Raw genomic sequence first — 12503 nt, 5'->3', positions numbered from 1 at the left:
ATCAACATCATCAGAGTTTAATTTTTCATATCATCTACCCACAATGTGCAATAAACCAAACCTGTCTTGCTTTACATTCAGAAGGACAATGTAGAATTTGGACAACATTTAGGGATGATGGTTCATACAATAATGTGCATTATCCCAAACCCCTTTCTTGCTTTGCAGTCAGAAGGACATGTTGTATTTGTTAAGGAAGCGGACTAGTGACAGTGTCCAGCTCTCCGGATGCCCGTTTACTCCTACAGTCTCAAAGCAATGGGATATGCTTATTGAACTAGTTCATTTTTTATGAAGTAGATATTAAATTGTTACAGAAACTATTGTTTAGCTAGATACTCTTTACCTACTAAAGATTTCTTGAGACCTTTTTTCTTATTCTATCTTTCAGGCTCCATTGAACTGCGTCTGAATGACATGGTCCGAGCGGCCAAAACTTCAGGGCAGTGCAGCATACAGATGGCCAAGGACAGGGCCAGCCCTCGCTTCTCTATCTTCCGTAGCAAGAGGATGAAAGGATGGTGGCCTCTCATCAAGCTCAAGAGTCAGGAAGACATTGAGAGGGAGGAAAAAGAGGCAGAGGACGCAAAGAACAAGAAAAAGAAGAAAAGGAAGGGCAGGCACAGCAAGATGAAGACAGAGGACATTCAATTTATTGACAACAATGGGAGCACTTATCTCCTAATGGTAAGGCAGAATTAGATTATACCTGACCTTGAGGGTTAGAACGGATGGGCAGGAGTAAATCCTGCTGTGGGTCTCACATAAATAGTGAGGTTAATGTGAGGATCCTAGTTTGCATAAACACAATACAATTAATGCTCTAAAGGTGGTGCAAGTTTGGTATTTTCAGATATTTTTAACTGTCTTCTACCTTATTGTGCTGTTGTTGATTGATTCAGTCACTTTTAATGTGCATAGCTGAGTTATTTATTTGACTTCTAGTAGCTTTGGGGTGACCTTTATTTACTAGTAGAATCTTATTAGAAAAATTTGATTTCAGGGCCCCTTCCTCCCCATTGGTCCGGGGCTCACTAGCGGACTGGGGCCCCCTCAAATGGCTTAGGAATGGACACATAGATACTGAGAGGATTTTTTTGGGGACATTTCTGATTAGCCCTATAACTACAAAATATGATACAAAAACAATATTACATTCAATACGAGTGATACACAATACATTGGGATAGCAAAACAAAGACACGCTATACAATCATTTTATTTCAGTTAATTATGATTACTCTTTTCTGGTGTTTAGGGCAAAGTGGAAGCAGAGTTCCATTTGGTGACCCTTGAGGAGGCAGAGCTAGCTCCTGTGGGAAAAGCTCGTAAGGAACCTGAGCCACTTGAGAAACCAAAGTAAGGGGGAAAAATTTGGACCTCTAATTAACATAAGTGTGCAATGTCTTTCATGGTCATAGTAAATGTTAAATATTTTTAGATCATATGTGTGTGTACTGAATACATAGGCATCCCTTAAGGCCTGAAGGTGTGTGGCAAATATAAGCATTAAGAAATTCACTACCGTTCTAAGTTTGGGGTCACTTGTTTTCCATGCAAACATACATGAAATTAATATGAATAGGAATAACGATTTTTAACAGAACTAATTGTGTCTTTCAAATGTTGCTTATGTCAAAGAATCCATTTGCACCAATCATAGCCTTGCAGAACTTTGTGACATTGTAGCTGTCAATTTGTTCAGGTAATCTGAAGAGATTTCACCCTATGCTCCTCCCACATGTTTAATACGGTCAAGCTTCTGCTCAATAGGGAAGAGATTTGGTGACTGTGTTCTGTTGTAGGAGGAAATTGGCTCCAATCAAGCGCTGTCCATTGGTTATAGCATGGTATTTCAAAATGGTGTCATACCTTTCCTTCTTCATGATCTCTTTTACCCTATACAAATCACCCACTTTACCATCACCAAAGCACCCCAAGACCATCACATTGCCTCCACCATTTCATTTGGTCTGCGTCTGACATATATACTTCTTTGTTATCCGAACACCTCAAACATAGATTTGTCTATCCATAGAAATGTCAGTTTTCTTTTGCCCATTTTATCTGAGATATGGCTTTTTCTTTGCAACTCGGCCTAGGAGGCCAGCATCCCAGAGTCACCTCTTCACAGTTGACATTGGAAGCACTTGAGGACCTGTGAGCAGGGGTGTAGCACAACATTTTTGGCCCTGTATGTCAAACATTTTATAAATTGATTTGCATTTTAATGAGTGAAATAAGTATTTGGTCCCCTCTCAATCAGAAAGATTTCTGGCTCCCAGGTGTCTTTTATACAGGTATCGAGCTGAGATTAGGAGCACACTCTTAAAGGGAGTGCTCCTAATCTCAGTTTGTTACCTGTATAAAAGACACCTGTCCACAGAAGCAATCAATCCATCATATTCTAAAACGCTCCACCATGGCCAAGACCAAAGAGCTGTGCAAGGCCAAGCAGCTTGGTGAGAAGGTGACAACAGTTGGTGCAAATATTTGCAAATAGAAGAAACACAAAAGAACTGTCAATCTCCCTCAGTCTGGGGCTCCATGCAAGATCTCACCTCGTGGAGTTCCAATGATCATGTGAACGGTGAGGAATCAGACCAGAACTACATGGGAGGATCTTGTCAATGATCTCAAGGCAGCTGGAACCATAGTCACCAAGAAAACAATTGGTAACACACTATGCCCTGAAGGACTGAAATCCTGCAACGCCCACAAGGTCCCCCTGCTCAAGAAAGCACATGTACAGGCCCGTCTTAAGTTTGCCAATGAACATCTGAATGATTCAGAGGAGAACTGGGTGAAAGTGCTGTGGTCTCATCTCATCTTCATCCGCTTATCCGGTATCGGGTCGCGGGAGCAGCAGCTCCAGCAGGGGACCCCAAACTTCCCTTTCCCGAGCCACATTTGCCAGCTCTGACTGGGGGATCCCAAGGCGTTCCCAGGCCAGTGTTGAAATATAATCTCTCCACCTAGTCCTGGGCCTACCCCGAGGTCTCCTCCCAGCTGTACGTGCCTGGAACACCTCCCTAGGGAGACGTCCTTGGGGCATCCTTACCAGATGCCCGAACCACCTCAACTGGCTCCTTTCGATGCAAAGGAGCAGCGGCTCTACTCTGAGTTCCTCACGAATGACTGAGCTTCTCACCCTATCCCTAAGGGAGAAGCCAGCCACCCTTCTGAGAAAACCCATTACAGCCACTTGTACTCGCGATCTTGTTCTTTCGGGCATGACCCAGCCTTCATGACCATAGGTGAGGGTAGGAACAAAAATTGACCGGTATATCGAGAGCTTTGCCTTCCGGCTCAGCTCTCTTTTCGCCACAATGCTGCGGTAAAGCGAATGCAATACCGCCCCCGCTGCTCCGATTCTCCGGCCAATCTCCGGCTCCATTGTCCCCTCACTCGCGAACTCCTTTACTTGGGGTAACGCCTCATTCCCTACCTGGAGGAAGCACTCCATCGGTTTCCTGCTGAGAACCATGGCCTCTGATTTAGAGGTGCTAATCCTCATCCCAACCGCTTCGCACTCGGCTGTGAACCGGTCCAGTGAGTGCTGAAGGTCACAGACCGATGATGCCATCAGGACCACATCATCCGCAAAAAGCAGCGATGAGATCCCCAGCCCACCGAACTGCAACCCGTCCCCTCCCCGACTACGCCTCGAAATCCTGTCCATAAAAGTTACAAACAGGATTGGCTACAAAGCGCAGCCCTGGCCAACCCCCGCCTGGAACGAGTCTGACTTACTACCGAGAACCCGAACACAGCTCTCACTTTGGACGTACAGGGATTGGATAGCCCTCAGAAGGGACCTCCTCACCCCATACTCCCACAGCACCTGTTTTGGTCAGATGAGACCAAAATCGAGCTATTTGGCATCAACTCATCTTGCTGTGTTTGGAGGTGGAGGAATGCTGCCTGTGACCCCAAGAACACCATCCCCACTGTCAAACGTGGAGGTGGAAACATTATGCATTAAGGGTGATTTTCTGCTAAAGGGACAGGACAACTTCACCGCATCAAAGGGACGGTGGACGAGACCATGTACTGTCAAATCATGGGTGAGAACCTCCTTCCCTCAGCCAGGGCATTGAAAATGGTTCATGGATGGGTATTCCAGCATGACAATGACCCAAAACCCAAAAAGGCAACAAAGGAGTGGCTCAAAAATAAGTACATTAAGGTCCTGGAGTGGCCTAGCCAGTCTCCATACCTTAATCCCATAGAAAATCTGTGGAATGATTTGAAGGTTCGAGTTGCCAAACATCAGCCTCAAAACCTTAATGACTTGGAGAAGGTCTGTAAAGAGGAGTGGGATAAAATCTCTCCTGAGATGTGTGCAAACCTGGTGGCCAACTAGAAGAAACATCTGACCTCTGTGATTGCCAACAAAGGTTTTGCCACCAAGTACCAAGTCATGTTTTGCAGAGGGGTCGAATACTTATTTTACTTATTAAGATGCAAATCAATGTATAACATTTTTGACATGCGTTTTTCTGGATTTTTTTGTTGTTATTCTGTCTCTGACTGTTCAAATAAACCTACCATTAAAATTATAGAGTGATCATTTCTTTGTCAGTGGGCAAACGTACAAAATCAGCAGGGGATCAAATAAATTTTTCTCTCACTGTACAAGGGGCCTCTCCCCCCTTTCTTCAAGATTCAAACATTTTTGAGGGCCCCTCTACACATTAGGGCCCTATATACTTAGTACCCCCCCCCCCCCCCCACACTACCTCAATGCCACTGCCTGTGAGGCATCTTTTTCTCATACTAGACATTCTAATGTATTTGTCCTCTTGCTCAGTTGTGCACTGGGGCCTCTCACTCCTCTTTCTATTCTCGTTAGAGCCAATTTGCGCTGTTCTGTGAAGGGAGTAGCACACAGCCTTAAATGAGATCTTTAACAATCTCTACATTGTATTACTGATCAGTTTTATGTTATTTTAATGGACAAAATATTGTATTTTCTTTTGAAAACAAGGACACTTCTGAATGACCCCAAACTTTTGATTGGTAGTGTATATCTTAACCAGTAAATTAATAGCAAGACACACCATCCATGTTTGTGGTAAATGACTAATATAGCATGGCAAAAGGCTGTATCCAGGCATTGTTTCATGTTCAAATATCAGCCATTAGCTGTGATATAATGACCATACACCAGACCCCCACTAGCATAATTAATTATAAACTGAGTGATTTGAACACTTTAATTCTGACTTAACTGTAAGCAGTAAGGCATGAAGAGGTGTGGTATATGGCCAATATACCACAGTTAAGAGATGTTCTTCGGCACAACAATTCGCATTACTTCTTATGGTTACACTTAATAATAAGGTATAGTGTGGTAAAGTGTTTACAAAGGCTTAATATTGGTTATTTAAGCATGTTTTAATGTATCATACACCATTTAATAACCAATAATAGTGTCCTTATAAAGCCTTTCTAAACACTTTACAGATGGAACCTTATTGTAAGTGTTACCCTTTTTACTGCTCCAGTTACATTGCTATCCATTTGATACTGGTTGCCATCTTGGGGCTTTGTGATTTATTGCCAATATACCACAACGAAGTGCTGTGTCCAGGCACTTCGCCATCCATCGTGCCTTAGAACATCTGTTAGCTGTGATGTATTGGCCATAAACCACAGCATCTCATGCCTTATTGCTTAAGTATACCTCAGTGCCTAGAAATATATCTTAGCTGTAGAAAATTGGCCATATGCCACACTCCCTTGTCTGATTACTTAAAAATGCTACAGGAATTATGCAAAATGATTTTTAATGTTTGAATCTATTAATAATAGCAATAAATACCACACACAGCCAGAATGATATTTCAGCCAATCAGCATCCACGACCCAAACTACCTTGTTTATAAATGATATCATAAGCTGTGTGTTTGAGTCCTGAATGCTTATTGGCTAAAACTGTGGTATATCAGAACCAATACCCCAAGTATAATGAAAAAATACAAATGGTATTGGCAACCAGTAACAATTAGGCACCTTAAGGGTGTGTAGGTTGTTGATTAACCGTACACTCCATATAAACATTTATACTGTATAAACACTTTTGATTAAAACTGTTCTATAGAGCACACTTCATATAAATTTGCTATGTTTATTCATTTCTAATTTATATGTTTAATTCCCATTCAAAAATTGGAACTCTGCGTCTATTTCCTAGTGCTCACATCATTTCATAATGTTTAATTTCCTTTAAAGTAGAGAAACACTGATATTTTCAGAGTAACTCCATCTTGATTTTGGCTCTTTCCTTTATTGTACCTTTAGTCGCCCCAAGACATCCTTCAACTGGTTTATCAACCCCCTGAAGACCTTCATCTTCTTCATCTGGAAAAAGTACAAGAAGTACATTATTGCTCTACTCATCCTGGCAGTCCTAGTGCTCTTCCTTGTCCTCATCCTCTACACCCTCCCTGGACAGATTAGTGCGCTTATTGTAAATGGATGATAGCATCAGTCACAGAGACGTAATATAAAAAAATCTGATTTTCATGTATCTAATTTAATGTAACAGTTATTCAGTTACTATTTTAAAGTTTTTGTACCTCAAGTTATGTACCTCAAGTTGTTTTAGTTATTGTTATGTGATATATCAAAATTAAATCTGAATATTAATTAAACAGATATTAGACAATCTAGTCCAAGCGCCCTAGTCTCTTTCAAATTGTCATATTTCATGATTCTTGAGCTCTTGAAAACACAGAGATACATGCCAAGTTACTTCTCTTGCCAACCAGGTAATAATACACAACTCAAGCAATAAAAAGGTGCAGGTAGAAATATATAATGTCAATCTATACTGAACAAAATTATAAACGTAACACTTTTGTTTTTGCCCCCATTTATGAGGGAAGGAGGTTGTTGGCCAAGATCTCGCAATACATGGCCCCATCCATCCTCCCCTGAATACTGTGCAGTCGTCCTGTCCCCTTTGCAGGAAAGCATCCACAAAGAATGATGTTTCCACCTCCATGCTTCACGGTTGGGATGATGTTCTTGGGGTTCTACTCATCCTTCTTCTTCCTCCAAACACGGCGAGTGGAGTTTAAACCAAAAAGCTCTATTTTTGTCTCATCAGACCACATTACCTTCTCCCATTCCTCCTCTGGATCATCCAGATGGTCATTGGCAAACTTCAGACGGGCCTGGACATGTGCTGGCTTGAGCAAGAGGAACTTGCGTGCGCTGCAGGATTTTAATTTTAATGGTTCTTTGAGACTGTGGTCCCAGCTCTCTTCAGGTCATTGACCAGGTCCTGCCGTGTAGTTCTGGGCTGATCCCTCACCTTCCTCATGATCAATGATGCCCCACGAGGTGAGATCTTGCATGGAACCTCAGACCGAGGGAGATTGAACTTCTTCCAGTTAATACAGGTAATGAGTGGAGAACAGGAGGGCTTCTTAAAGAAAAACTAACAGGTCTGTGAGAGCTGGAATTCTTACTGGTTGGTAGGTAATCAAATACTTATGTCATGCAATAAAATGCTAATTCATTATTTAAAAATCATACAATGTGATTTTCTAGATTTTTGTGATTTTCTGTGATTTTCAGATTTTCCTACTTATAGTTGAAGTGATTTGTAAGTAGGAAAACCTGCAAAATCGGCAGTGTATCAAATACTTGTTCTCCCCACTGTATTTCACACGTGCCACATACCAAAATATCGTTACAGACTAGGTACAGCCCTTCATGACAGTGGTATTCCCTAAAGGCAGTGGCCTCTTTCAGCAGGATAATGCTCCCTGCCATACTCAAGACATTGTTCGGGAATTGTCTGTGAAACATGATGAAGAGTTGATGTGTTGTCCTAGCCTCCATATTTCCTGGATCTCAATCCGATTAAGCAGCTGTGGGATGTCCAATACACGAACCAACAAGTCCAATACACGGCAGCTCCTCCTCACAATTTATAGGACTTAGAATCTGCTGCTAATGTCTTGGTGCCAGATAGCACAGGACACCTTCAGGGGCCATGTAGAGTCCATGCCTCAGCGGTTCTGCGCAGTTTTGGCGGTACGCAGACGACCAACTGCATGTTAGGCAGATGGTCATAATGTTTTGGCTCCTCAGCATTATAGATACTATTATATCTATAATGCTATTATACTGTGTACAGGTCAGTGTAGAAATCAATGTATACAGTGCATGCTTACCTCTGGAAACCCCTCTCCCATTTCCTTAATATTGCAAAGTTGCAATGGAAGACCATGGGCACATTACCCTGACCCCTGCCACACACCTGACTCCCCCCACACCCCAGACCCTCAACCCTGATATTGAATACTCCCTGACCCCAGCCACACACCCGACTCCCCCCACACCACAGTCCCTCAACCCTGATATTGAATACTCCCTGACCCCTGCCACACACCCAACTCCCCCCACACCACATACCCTCAACCCTGCTCCTATTAGTGAACATCCCTTCCCACTTAAACATTTTAACCCTGTCCTCACCCGTCTCACCAATGACACCACCACGGCTGCAAAATGCCCCCCAGGACACTCCCACCCCATTTCAACCCTCACAACACAGGGAAAAAAATAAAGTTTAATTACAAAATTAAAGGCAAATCAACATTGAACCCTTATTGCTTATTTCTAAACAACTGTTTTCAGAAAATGATCACCAAAAATGTCTGATACAGATTTCTCTCTACCTTGAAGGAGTCCATTTGTGGTGGGGCATAGTTTTATAGTGAACACTGCAAATGGCATGAAAACACAATTAGGCTAATTGGTAATCCAACCTAAGAAGTTCAAAGCCAGGGAATTGTGCACCATCCCCTTGCAAGAAGTCTTTACAGTGCCTTATCATATTATTTATTTTAATGAAAACACCGGAAATAATCTTTGTTTAACTGTCAGTCTAAGCATGCAGCTTGTTCACAGGAAGCCTGGGGTCAGGCTAGTGTGAGAACAACATCACAAGGTGGTTTTGGGTTTGATAGTTTGTCAGTGAGTTAGCCATTACACCTTGTGACATTGCTTTCCCACTAGCTGCATGCTTAGACTGACAATCCAACTATTATTTAAGATTATTTCTGGTGTTTTCAAATATGGATAAACAATTGGTCCTCAAACAAAGTATATCTATTGAAATTTTATTATTTAACTGTTTCCCACAAGATTGTATATCTGAAAACCCTTTTATATACGTTCCGGTGTCTTGTGTGTGCAAGAATAAAAAATGTAATTGCCTCTTCTCTTGTATTCTTAGTTAGCCTAGATAACCTATGATTAAGAGACAGCCTTTACACTCCTATAAAATGTGTTTGTATTTATAGAAAACTAACTACCAATATACTTGGTTACAACCTGGTTTATATCGGGGTCATGACTACATTTGTCTTCTATGGGTAAGTCTAGAAAATGTGCAAAATAGACTAGTCAGCTGAAATTATATTTCAGATGGATGATCTTATAATGGGAGTGGTTATTTTAAATGATTGGGACATATCTTTATAAATATAGTGCTGAAAGCCATAGGCTAATCTATTAAAAGTGACTGAGTCACACCTTAGACAGATCAGGGTTAGAGTCTACATTCAATGTTTTACATCTTAGATTCCAAAGGTTAATTACTCCTTCACAGAAACCCATAGCTTCATGTATTGAAATTAATGAATCTAATAAATAGACCAAATTTATGCCTTTCATCTTTATTCAAAGATTATTAATCAGAGGACCTGAAGAAAGAAAAATGAATGTACTTTAAAGTAGCATTCTGTTTTAGTTAATTGTGTAATACACAAGTAATTATTTTGATTAAACTCAAACTCTATAAATTCCTGGGAAGCATCAACAATAAGCTCTCTTTCCAAAACAAAAGATTTAATCAAAATGTGAGAATCAGTTCTTTTTACAAAAAGTGAGGCAATTAGTCTGAATAAATAGATCAGGAAAATAGTGTGCATTTAAAAAAAACGCCTTTGTGACATTTATCCAGGCCTAAAAGTAGAACTCTGGCATTCAAAAACTCAAACTCATATAGTGAGAGTCACCACTTGAGCATATACAAAAACTAGAAATGGGTATATATATATCAACTAATTAAATATAACAACATGTTCCATGTCATCTTTTCAGTCACCACAAAGTTCCTGTACATGGAATGAAAATGTATTAAATCAGGACAAATAAGGTTAAACATTAAGATTTTTATTAAGTACATTAATCAGTGCACACAAGTGACACTACATCATATACATTTCTCAAATCTAATTTCAATGGATAAGTGGTGATTTGCACAAGCCCAGTTTAAACTATTCAGTTCAGGCATTACATTTTTTTATCTATTACCTGCCTTAACACTTATCCCCTCAGGAAGGCAGACTAATTCCATATGCATAAATGTTAGAAAATGCACACTACAAAAAGGGCTTTTGTAGTGTGCATTTATAATAAAATGTAGATGGCAATCAATAAGCACACCACAATAAGTCACGTCCTCCAATTAAAATCAGTCTATTCAATGAGGAATTGATTCCTCTTCCTCCTCAGAACTGTAGCTGCTTCTGTCATACACGGCCACCAGGTCATCTCCCATCTCATCTTCTAGTAGGGAGGTGTCTTGGCCCATAGCCCTCCTGTAAGTCTGCTTGACTGCATCCCAGTGTCTTGGCCCATAGCCCTCCTGTAAGTCTGTTTGACTGCATCCCGGTGCCTCCTGTAAGTCTGCTTGACTGCATCCCAGTGTCTTGGCCCATAGCCCTCCTGTAAGTCTGCTTGACTGCACCCCTGTGTCTTCTGAGGCTGCCAAGTCTTTTCTGAAGCATTGCAAGAAGACCTCTGCACCCAGCATCTGATTGATCTATTTGACGGCCTAACATATGTAATGTGTTAAGTTTTCAATTATATGAATTTTACATACAGTCCACATACTTTGCCTGCTACATACTGACCCCTCTCGATGTGGAGGAGCAGCGGCTCTACTCTGAGCTCCTCTCAGGTGACCGAGCTTCTCACCCTAAGCTCTGAGCTCCTCTCAGGTGACCGAGCTTCGCAATCTAAGGGATCGCCCAGCCACCCTGCGGAGAAAGCTCATTTCGGCCGCATGTATCCGGGATCTTGTCCTTTCGGTCATGACCCAAAGCTCAGTCACCCAGTCAAAGGCAGTTTTCTTTGTGAGAAGGTCTGCTGTAAATGTATTACAAATCCAAATTGTGTTACTTTGAATAGTATCTTGTCAATTTGTACCCCAGAAAACATGAATACAAACCAGAAACGTTCTACGTAACAGTCATATTACTTACATTGTCCATGTAATTTCCAAGGCCATATGTGGTTGTCTGAGGAAAGGTTTTAGTAGATGGGAGATGGGATAACGGGCTCTTCTACAAGGGTGTTGTACTCGTCTATAGCTGCACTTAATTTAGCCTTTTCCTCCAATATTTTTCAGTGCATGAAATGTTGCAGCTTCCTTCCATCTTAAATTGCATGGCTTTGAAAGTGGTAGTTAATGACAATTTGCCAACCTGTCTGACAGTAGAAGTTCAGTCTCTTCTGTTTAATGCTTACAAACAGTACTTCGATTGTCTTCTGTAACAGCTGGGGAACAGTCAGGTACCCCTCTGTCATCTGAATTACAAAACATCAATCACAGTAGATAGGCAGTAGCACTTAATGCTATTTCTTCACTGTTTTTTAATAACAAGTATTGTTTGGTGGTGGCAGAGTTGGACTGATTCACATTCCCTTCCCATAGAGAATCAGTGACTTATCTTAAGCTTACCTTTTAACTGTACAGCTTTGTATAACCTGCTGGAGATAGAACATAGAAATACAAAAGCCTATCACCTTGGGAAGAAGTTAAAAAAATTTAACTCACCAGAAAGGGCCCATTGCTGAACTTCCGTTGTCCAGTGTCTCATCCCCTACATCCAAATCACACTTCAGTTTTTGAAGAGTCTTATCAGCCTTCTGGATTTCTTCATTTGTCTGAATGACAATAATAGAAACTGAAGATCTATTGTTTGAATTCTCAATTCCTAAATCAAATACTTCATCATCATCATCATTATTATTATCCTCCGCTCATCCGGGGCCGGGTCGCGGGGGCAGCAGTCCAAGCAGAGATGCCCAGACTTCCTCCAGCTTTTCCGGGGACACACCGAGGCGTTCCCAGGCCAGCCGGGAGACATAGTCCCTCCAGCGTGTCCTAGGTCTTCCCCGGGGTCTCCTCCCGGTGGGACGGGACCGGAACACCTTCCCAGGAAGGCATTCCGGAGGCATCCGAAGCAGATACCCAAGCCACCTCAGCTGACCCCTCTCGATGTGGAGGAGCAGCGGCTCTACTCTGAGCTCCTCTCAGGTGACCGAGCTTCGCAATCTAAGGGATCGCCCAGCCACCCTGCGGAGAAAGCTCATTTCGGCCGCATGTATCCGGGATCTTGTCCTTTCGGTCATGACCCAAAGCTCATGACCATAAGTGAGAGTAGGAATGTAGATTGACCGGTAAATCG

General features: G+C 41.8%; 1 long non-coding RNA gene across 1 annotated transcript in view; it reads left to right on the top strand.

The window, feature by feature from the left end:
* fer1l4 overlaps nucleotides 1-6860 on the top strand; it is a 151467-nt gene extending 144607 nt beyond the window's left edge. The window contains exons 44-46 of the long non-coding RNA XR_002198019.3: nucleotides 392-687; nucleotides 1259-1359; nucleotides 6307-6860. This is a non-coding gene — a long non-coding RNA (fer-1 like family member 4). The remainder of the gene's footprint in view (nucleotides 1-391; nucleotides 688-1258; nucleotides 1360-6306) is intronic.
* The last annotated feature ends 5643 nt before the right edge of the window (nucleotides 6861-12503 follow it).

This window comes from Esox lucius, chromosome 17 (genome assembly GCF_011004845.1).
Source record: "Esox lucius isolate fEsoLuc1 chromosome 17, fEsoLuc1.pri, whole genome shotgun sequence".
Taxonomy (NCBI): domain Eukaryota; kingdom Metazoa; phylum Chordata; class Actinopteri; order Esociformes; family Esocidae; genus Esox; species Esox lucius.
The sequence above is the reverse complement of the archived record's forward strand: the minus strand, read 5'-3'. Positions and strand labels throughout refer to the sequence as shown.